This window comes from Arachis hypogaea, chromosome 6, assembly GCF_003086295.3.
Source record: "Arachis hypogaea cultivar Tifrunner chromosome 6, arahy.Tifrunner.gnm2.J5K5, whole genome shotgun sequence".
Classification (NCBI taxonomy): Eukaryota; Viridiplantae; Streptophyta; class Magnoliopsida; order Fabales; family Fabaceae; genus Arachis; species Arachis hypogaea.
This window is the reverse complement of record NC_092041.1, coordinates 47,797,090-47,806,007: the sequence shown is the minus strand read 5'-3', so window position 1 is coordinate 47,806,007 and position 8,918 is coordinate 47,797,090. Positions and strand designations below refer to the sequence as shown.

Genomic DNA, 8,918 nt, shown 5'->3' with positions numbered 1-8,918 from the left:
CTTGCTCTTGAGTTACATCTTCATCCTCTTCAGAGGAAGAATAGTTCTCAGAGCTCATGAATGGCAGAAAGGGGTTTTATGGGATCTCTATGGTCTCTAGATGAGCCTCAGATTACTTAGGTTCCTCAATTGAGAACTCCTTTTTGTCTGGGAGACGTCCCAAGAGATCTTCCTCATTGGGATTCACATCCTCCCCTTCCTCTTTGGATTCGGCCATTTTGATTATATCAATGGCCTTGCACTCTCTTTTTGGATTCTCTTCTGTATTGCTTGGGAGAGCACTAGGAGGAGTTTCAATGATTTTCTTACTCAGCTGACCCACTTGTACCTCCAAATTTCTAATGGAGGACCTTGTTTCACTCATGAAACTTAGAGTGACCTTAGATAGATCAGAGACTATGTTTGCTAAGCTAGAGGAGCTCTGCTCAGAATGCTCTATCTGTTGCTGAGAAGATGATGGAAAAGGCTTGCTATTGCTAAGCCTGTTTCTTCCACCATTATTAAGGCCTTATTGGGGATTTTGTTGATCCTTCCATGAGAAGTTTGGATGATTTCTCCATGAAGAATTATAGGTGTTCCCATAGGATTCACCCATGTAATTCACCTCTGCCATTGCAGGGTTCTCAGGATCATAAGCTTCTTCTTCAGAAGATGCCTCTTTAGTACTGTTGGATGCATTTTGCCATCCATTTAGACTTTGAGAAATCATGTTGACTTGCTGAGTCAATATTTTGTTCTGAGCCAATATGGCATTCAGAGCATCAATTTCAAGAACTCCCTTCCTCTGAGGTGTCCCATTATTCACAGGATTCCTCTCAGAAGTGTACATGAATTGGTTATTTGCAACCATGTCAATAAGTTCTTGAGCTTCTGCAGTCGTTTTCTTTAGGTGAATGGATCCACCTGCAGAATAGTCCAGTGACATCTTAGAGAACTCAGATAGACCATAATAGAATATATCCAAAATGGTCCATTCTGAAAGCTTGTCAGAAGGACACCTTTTGGTCATCTACTTGTATCTTTCCCAAGCTTCATAGAGGGATTCACCATCTTTTTGTTTGAAGGTCTGAACATCCACTCTAAGCTTGCTCAGTTTTTGAGGAGGAAAGAAATTAGCCAAGATGGCCGTGACCAGCTTATCCCAAGAGTCCAGGCTATCTTTAGGTTGTGAGACCAACCATGTTCTAGCTCTGTCTCTTACAGCAAAAAGGGAAAAGCATGAGCTTGTAGACTTCAGGATCTACTCCATTAGTCTTAACAATCTCACAGATCTGCAAGAACTCAGTTAAAAACTGATAGGGATCTTCTGATGGAAGTCCATGAAACTTGCAGTTTTGTTGCGTTAGAGCAACTAATTGAGGCTTCAGCTCAAAATTGTTTGCTCCAACGGAAGGGATTGAGATGCTTTCTTCCATCAAACTTGGAAGTAGGTGTAGTATAATCACCAAGCATCCTCCTTGCGTTATTATTGTTGTCATTATTTTTGGCTGCCATCTCCTCTATTTTTTCGAAAATTTCTGCAAGGTTGTCTCTGGATTGTTGTATTTTAGCTTCTCTTAGTCTCTTCTTCAGAGTCCTTTCAGGTTCAGGATCTGCTTCAACAAGAATGTTCTTGTCCTTGCTCCTGCTTATATGAAAAAGAAGGGAGCGGAAAATAATAATAGGGATCCTCTTTACCACAGTAGAGAGATTACTTTATGTGAGTATAAGAATAAAAGAAAAGAAGAAGGAGAAGGGAGAAATTCGAACACAGAGAAGAAGAGGGGGTTCGAATTTTTAGGATGAAGAGAAGAGTGTTAGTAATTAAATAAATAAATAGAAGAAGATGAGGGAGAGAGAAATTCGAAAATTGTTTTTGAAAAATAGTTAGTGATTTTCGAAAATTGTGAGAAAAAATATAATTAAAATTTAAATTTGAAACAATTAGTTAATTAAAAAGAATTTTGAAAAGGAATGAAAGAATTTTCGAAAATTAGAGAGAGAAAAGTAGTTAGGTGATTTTGAAAAAGATAAGAAACAAACAAAAAGTCAACTAGTTAGTTGAAAAAGATTTGAAAATCAATTTTGAAAAGATAGAAAGTTAGAAAAGATTTTTGAAAAAGATATGATTGGAAAGATATGATTGAAAAAGATATTTGGAAAAGATTTGATTTTTAAAATTAAAATTTGATTACTTGACTAACAAGAAACTAAAAGATATGATTCTAGAATTTAAAGATTGAACCTTTCTTAACAAGAAAGTAACAAACTTCAAATTTTTGAATCAATCACATTAATTGTTAGTAAAGTTTTCGAAATTTTGAAATAAATATAAGAAAAAGATTTTGAAAGTCAAATTTAAAAAAATTTCGAAAATAATAAAAAAGATTTGATTTTTGAAAAAGATTTTGAAAAGATACAATTTTTAAAATTGAAATCTTGACTTGACTAATTTAAAAATTTTTGACTAAGTCAACCCAATGATTTCGAATTTTTGAGAGAAATAAGGAAAAGATTTTATTATTTTTGAATTTTTAATGATAAGAGAGAAAAACACAAATATGACCCAAAATATGAAAATTTTGGATCAAACCCAATGATGCATGCAGGAACACTATGAATGTCAAGATGAACACCAAGAACACTTTGAATGTCAAGATGAATATCAAGACTTATTTTTGAAAAATTTTCAAGAAAAGAAAACATGCAAGACACCAAACTTAGAAATTTTTAATGCTTAGACACTATGAATGCAAGAATGCATATGAAAAATAACCAAAGACACAAAACAAGAAAACATGGATATCAAGACTTACCAAGAACAACTTAAAGATCATAAAGAACACCATGCATGAAATTTTCGAAAAACGTATAAATTTTTTTAAAAAAAGGTGCAATTGACACCAAACTTAAAAGTTGACTCAAGACTCAAACAAGAAACACAAAATATTTTTTATTTTTATTATTTTATAATTTTTTTTTATTTTTCGAAAATTACTTTTTGGAAAAACGAAAACAAAGAAAAAATTTTTGAAAGATTTTTGAAATATTTTTGAAAAAAAATTACTTAATCTGAGCAACAAGATGAACCGTCAGTTGTCCAAACTCGAACAATCCCCGGCAACGGCGCCAAAAACTTGGTGCACGAAATTATGATCATCAACAATGGCGCCAATAGACTTGGTGCTCTCAAACGTGAATTACACTTTGTCACAACTTCGCACAACTAACCAGCAAGTGCACTAGGTCGTCCAAGTAATACCTTACGTGAGTAATGGTCGATCCCACGGAGATTGTTGGTATGAAGCAAGCTATGGTCATCTTGTAAATTTCAGTTAGGTGGATTCAAATGGTGATAATGGTTTTCGAATATAAGGATAAATAAACAGAAAGTAAAGATAGAGATACTTATGTAATTCATTGGTGGGAATTTCAGATAAGTGTATGGAGATGCTTTGTCCCTTCTAAATCTCTGCTTTCCTACTGCCTTCATCCAATCCTTCTTACTCCTTTCCATGGCAAGCTGTATGTAGGGTGTCACCGTTGTCAATGGCTACTTCCCATCCTCTTAGTAAAAATGGTCCAAATGCTTTGTCAGAGCACGACTAATCATCTGTCGGTTCTCGATCATGTCGGAATAGAATCCATTGATTCTTTTGCGTCTGTCACTACGCCCAACACTCGCGAGTTTGAAGTTCGTCACAGTCATTCGATCCCTGAATCCTACTCGAAATACCACAGACAAGGTTTAGACTTTCTGGATTCTCAAGAATGCTGCCGTTGAATTCTAGCTTATACCACGAAGACTCTGATCTCACGGAATAGAAGGCTCGGTTGTCAGGCGAGGGCAACCATGCATCGTGTATCAGGAATCCAAGAGATACACACTTTAGCTCTCGCTTGTGGAACGGAGGTGGTTGTCAGGCACGCGTTCATAAGGACGAATGATGATGAGTGTCACGGATCATCACATCCATCAGGTTGAAGTACGAGTTATATCTTAGAACAAGAATAAGCGGAATTGAATAGAAAACAATAGTACTTTGCATTAAAACTTGAGGTACAGCAGAGCTCCACACCTTAATCTATGGTGTGTAGAAACTCCACCGTTGAAAATACATAAGTGATAATGGTCCAGGCGTGGCCGAGAGGTGATGAGCGGATAATTTGTACGCTTTTTGGCATTGTTTTTAGTATGTTTTTAGTATGATCTAGTTAGTTTTTAGTATATTTTTATTAGTTTTTAGTTAAAATTCACTTTTCTGGACTTTACTATGAGTTTGTGTGTTTTTTTGTGATTTCAGGTATTTTCTGGCTGAAATTGAGGGACCTGAGCAAAAATCTGATTCAGAGACTAAAAAGGACTGCAGATGCTGTTGGATTCTGACCTTCCTGCACTCAAAGTGGATTTTCTGGAGTTACAGAAGCCCAATTGGCGCGCTCTTAACTGCGTTGAAAAGTAGACATTCTGGGCTTTCCAGCAATATATGATTGTCCGAGATTTGATGGCCCAAACCGGCGTTCAAAGTCACCTTCAGAATTCCCAGCGTTAAACGCCGGAACTGGCACAAGAATGGGAGTTAAACGCCCAAACTGGCATAAAAGCTGGCGTTTAACTCCAAGAAGAGTCTCTACACGAAAATGTTTCAATGCTCAGCCCAAGCACACACCAAGTGGGCCCGGAAGTGGATTTTTATGTCATTTACTCATCTCTGTAAACCCTAGGCTACTAGTTCTCTATAAGTAGGACCTTTTACTATTGTATTTTCATCTTCTGATCTTTGGAATCTTTTGATCTTTAGATCTTTTGATCATTGGGAGGCTGGCCTCACGGCCATGCCTAGACCTTGTTCTTATGTATTTTCAACGGTGGAGTTTCTACACACCATAGATTAAGGTGTGGAGCTCTGCTGTACCTCGAGTATTAATGCAATTACTATTGTTCTTCTATTCAATTTCACTTGTTCTTGTTCTAAGATATCACTTGTTCTTCAACTTGATGAATGTGATGATCCGTGACACTCATCATCATTCTCACCTATGAACGTGTGCCTGACAACCACCTCCTTTCTACCTTAGATTGGGTGGATATCTCTTGGATTCTTTAACCGGAATCTTCGTGGTATAAGCTAGAATTGATGGCGGCATTCAAGAGAATCCGGAAGGTCTAACCTTGTCTGTGGTATTCTGAGTAGGATTCAATGATTGAATGAATGTGACGAGCTTCAAACTCCTGAGGGCGGGGCGTTAGTGACAGACGCAAAAGAATCACTGGATTCTATTCCGGCCTGATTGAGAACCGACAGATGGATAGCCGTGCCGTGACAGGGTGCGTTGAACATTTCCACTGAGAGGATGGGAGGTAGCCACTGACAACGGTAAAACCCTTGCATACAGCTTGCCATGGAAAGGAGTAAGAAGGATTGGATGAAGACAGTAGGAAAGCAGAGAGACGAAAGGGACCAAGCATCTTCATACGCTTATCTGAAATTCCCACCAATGAATTACATAAGTATCTCTATCTTTATCTTTATGTTTTATTCGTATATCACCCATATCCATTTGAGTTTGCCTGACTAAGATTTACAAGGTGACCATAGCTTGCTTCATACCAACAATCTCTGTGGGATCGACCCTTACTCGCGTAAGGTTTATTACTTGGACGACCCAGTACACTTGCTGGTTAGTTGTGCGAAGTTGTGTTTATGCCATGGTATTGAACACCAAGTTTTTGGATTCATTACCGGGGTTTATTTGAGTTGTTAAAAGTATTGATCACAATTTCGCCTACCAAGAGGCCAGCCCCCATGAAGGTCTAAAATCGCATACACTGATTAAAGATCAATCAAAAGAGGTCTAATACAATAGTAAAATGTCCTATTTATACTAGACTAGTTAGTAGGGTTTACAGAAATAAGTCTAAATGCAGAAATCCACTTCCGGGGCCCACTTTGGTGTGTGCTTGGGTTGAGCTTGAGCTTTACACGTGCAGAGGCTTCTCTTGGAGTTAAACGCCAAGTTGTAACGTGTTTTTGGCGTTTAACTCTGGTTTGTGACGTATTTCTGGCGTTTTACTCCAGAATGCAGCATGGAACTGGCGTTGAACGCCAGTTTGCGTCATCTAATCTTGAATGAAGTATGAACTATTATATATTGCTGGAAAGCCCTGGATGTTTACTTTCCAACGCAGTTAAGAGCGCGCCATTTAGAGTTCTGTAGCTCCAGAAAATCTATTTCGAGTGCAGGGAGGTCAGAATCCAACAACATCAGCAGTCCTTTGTCAGCTTGAATCAGATTTTTGCTCAGGTCTCTGAATTTCAGCTAGAAAATACCTGAAATCATAGAAAAACACACAAACTCATAGTAAAGTCCAAAAATATAAATTTTGCTTAAAAACTAATGAAAACATCCCTAAAAGTAGCCAGATCTTACTAAAAACTACCTAAAAACAATGCCAAAAAGCGTATAAATTATTCGCTCATCAATCACATTATTTTGGTATTTAAAATTAGTAATGCAATTGTTAAGATAAGTGTAATTCATTAATAGATTAGAGTGATTCAAAGCTTAATTATATTGTGTGGACACAAGATTGATTAATTAAAATTAAGGAGTGAAAAAGAAAAAAGAGTCACAATATGTGGTTTTGCTTTTTTTGCTAATATAAAAGATACGTGAAAGAAAAGAAAAATTCAAACATCACCATTTAAAAAAAATTGTTAATCATGCATATGAAAGAAGATTCGGGAATATGCATGGATATAAATAATAAAAAATTATTGCACGATTGTAAAATAAAAATAATCACATATATAAAAAAATAATTAATATATATGACTTAAATGTTTTTATGTATAATTAATATATATGTATATATATAAAGAAGAAAATATTTAGAATTATTTAACAAAATTAATATATACGTATACATAAATAAAACATTACCATAATTTATGAAGATTATATATACAATGACATTAATAAAAAAGAATAAAAAATTATTAAATAATTGTAAGCTAAAAAAATCACAATAAAAAATAATTAATATATGCGACGTAAATATATTTGCATAAAATTAATATATATGTATAAACTAATTAAAGAAATATTTAGAATTATTTAACAGAATATATAATAAATATATCCTCAGAAGAAAGAAATTATTAACTAAACAATTAATATATACATATATATAAATAAAAAAATACTATGATTTATGGAGATTATTATGCGTATGATGCTGTTAATGGAATAATAAAATTATTGAATGATTGTATGCTCAAAAAAAAAAGTATTCATAACCAGAAAATTAAAAGATAATTAACATATGTGACTTAATATATATATATGTATAATTAAATAAGGAAATATTTAAAATTATTTAAACAAAATAAATAAATATATCCTACGAATAAAAAAATTATTGACTAAATGATCAATACATACGGGTAGCATAAATAAGAAAGGCATTAAATAAAAAAGAAATAGTACATTTTTAATTTTGGAAATAAAACGTAAATAATTATAACATAATGATATATTTAATTATTAATATTTATAATTTTTATTTCAATCATAAATTTAGAAAAAGAAAGTAGATTAATAAAAACAATTCATAACTACATTAGAGTTGATACACTTAACACCAAATTAAGAAAAAACGAATGCATAATATATTACTTTTTTATTAATCAAATTTTTACATTTCAAATTAATTTCAATAAAACAATTTAAAATTATAATTTCAACCTTATCACGTTCATAATATGAGTTATTGAACAATTTATTATCATGCGTATGGTATGTGTTAATAAACAATTTCTCATGTGTTCTTTTTCCCTCCAAAATGAAAACACTATTTTTACTTATAATTATTATTCTTTATCAATTTTTTATTTCTATTTCTCACATTTAATTTGTTAAAAATATCTTTTCAATCATTGTTATTGTTATTTGATTTATTTATTTTAGATATTATTTATTAAAATGTATTAAAATTTATTACTATCAATTAAAAAAATTAAAAAAATTTTAGATGCTAATTGGTGATACATTCTTATTCCACATCTTGAAGATATTAAAATTATCATAATATTATTTCATGTACATATTTTTCAGGCATAAAAGAAGAATGTTAAGTTATTTTTTAGTGATTTAAATTATATACTGTTTATTAAAAAAATTTTTGCATTCAAATTCTCTACTAATTTATTGTTGTTCATTTTGAGCTAATTTTGATATGTTTTTATTTTACAATAAAATAACAAATAAACATTTGTTGGTGAGTTTAAGTATTACTAGGTTATTTAATTTGATATTGAGTATATATATCTAGCTTATTGAACAAAATAAATTAATAAAAACGATTAATAATTACATTAAAGTTGATATACTTAATGTCTAATTAAAAAATTTTTTAAACACATAATATGTTATTTTTTTTACTAATGAGATTATTATAATTTGAATTAAGTTTAATAATATAGAACAACTTAAAATTGTAATTTCAACTTTATCACATACATGGTACGAGTTATTATATTTAGAGGTTCAAAACATTGACATCTAACCAATAAAATACATACATTGCAGAAATTTTACTGCATAGTACAAAAATTGTTAATGCACAACACATACATTTTTATGTATAGCACCAAATTTTTTTTTACATGTCTAAAACATTGACTAATTCATCTAACAAATTACATTTGTAGCAAAAATTTATGTGTTATGTACAAAAATTTATGTGTTATGAATAAAAATTTATATACTATGTACAAAAATTTTTATGCTATATGATAAATTTGTACTTTATACAAAAACTTTTGTACTATGTCAATAAATTTTTGTACTGAAACTGTGCGAATCAGAAGAGGAAAAACAGTGATGCAATTGCATATTTTTTTGTTATATTTATATCAATTTGATTAAACTTAATT

The 8,918-nt window shown here is 32.2% G+C and overlaps 1 non-coding gene across 1 annotated transcript; it reads left to right on the top strand.

Moving 5' to 3' along the window:
• Window positions 1-979: 979 nt before the first annotated feature.
• Window positions 980-1,087, top strand: LOC112699798 (small nucleolar RNA R71). Its single transcript, XR_003152736.1, has one exon. It is a non-coding gene; the product is annotated as a small nucleolar RNA R71 (small nucleolar RNA).
• Window positions 1,088-8,918: the final 7,831 nt, after the last annotated feature.